This window comes from Myotis davidii, unplaced genomic scaffold, assembly GCF_000327345.1.
Source record: "Myotis davidii unplaced genomic scaffold, ASM32734v1 scaffold685, whole genome shotgun sequence".
In the NCBI taxonomy this organism is placed as follows: domain Eukaryota; kingdom Metazoa; phylum Chordata; class Mammalia; order Chiroptera; family Vespertilionidae; genus Myotis; species Myotis davidii.
Window position 1 is genome coordinate 1157812 of NW_006295823.1, and position 1125 is coordinate 1158936.

At 69.2% G+C, this 1125-nt stretch overlaps 1 long non-coding RNA gene across 1 annotated transcript in view; it reads left to right on the forward strand.

Moving 5' to 3' along the window:
* Window positions 1-1107, forward strand: part of LOC102755402 — a 1712-nt gene extending 605 nt beyond the window's left edge. Inside the window, exons 2-3 of the long non-coding RNA XR_436017.2 lie at window positions 171-287; window positions 985-1107. This is a non-coding gene — a long non-coding RNA (uncharacterized LOC102755402). The remainder of the gene's footprint in view (window positions 1-170; window positions 288-984) is intronic.
* The last annotated feature ends 18 nt before the right edge of the window (window positions 1108-1125 follow it).

Below are 1125 nucleotides of genomic sequence, written 5' to 3' on the forward strand. Positions count from 1 at the left end.
TCAGAGGAGGTGAGGCTTGGAGGGGGTTGGCGGGGAGGCAGTGAGACCTTGGGGAGGAGGGCTGGGGTGGGGCGGGGGGCAGAGCTGGGTGAGACAGGCTCCTCTGGGTCGGCCCCCGGCTGGGCTGGGCGAGTGGAGGGGGGCCTGACTCAAACTCGCTTCCCCCACAGGAGCTGACGGGCGTCCTGCCCGCCGAGTACCCCCTCAAACCTGGGGAGACGGCCCCCAAGGTCCGCCGCAGGGTCGGGGCGGCGTATAAGCTGGACGAGCAGGCCCTGCAGGGAGAGGTGAGGAGGCTGGGAGCCGTCGCTGGGACCCCCGAGCTGGGTCCCCGAGCCTGGGCCGCACTCCCGCCTGGAGGAGGAGGCGGCTGGCACCGGGCCGTCTCCACCCATCACGCCCATAGGGTGCCGGGCCCTGGGTGGACGAGGCACCCACGAAGGTGTGGCCCAGGTGGCGTGGGGACGGTGCCAGCTGGGCAGCAGGGAGCTCCAGGGAGCGCCTGGGCTTGGTCTCTGTGGGCAGGAGATCAGTTAAGAGAGAACCACTGGCCCAGGGAGGGGCCGGGCCGGGCCGCCTGTTCAGACAGGTCACCTGGCCCTCGGAAGGCGGGGGCATGGCCCAGGTCCTCCCGGGAGCCCTTCCCTGGGGTGTGAATGGTGGCATTCTGCGGCTCCACACCCCTCTCACCTGCCCAGCCCTTTGGGGTCAGGAGGGAAAGTGTCCCATTTTGCTTTGCACCCCGTCTGGCTCGACCTGCTGGCTGACAGCTTACCTCCTGGGCACCTCCCGGCCCTCCACCCTCTGCCCCATGTGGCAAGGAAGGGCCAGGATCCAGGGTCCTGACGTCCACTGTGCGTAAGCAGCAGAGGGCCCTGGAGGAGCACCTGGAGGCCTGCCTGGAGGAGGAGGCTGTTCTCTGTGACTCCAGGGACCTTGGGCCTCCTGTGTCCCAGCTCACCCCCACCACCACCACCCCTGCAGGACCCCCTGAGCAGCCTGGAGCAGGAGCTGGCCCTGCAGCTGCAAATCTCAGAGGCCTGCCTGGAGGAGGAGGCTATTCTCTGTGACTCCAGGGCCCCTCCTCCTAGGCCTCCTGCGTCCCAACTCACCCCCTGCCCCCTT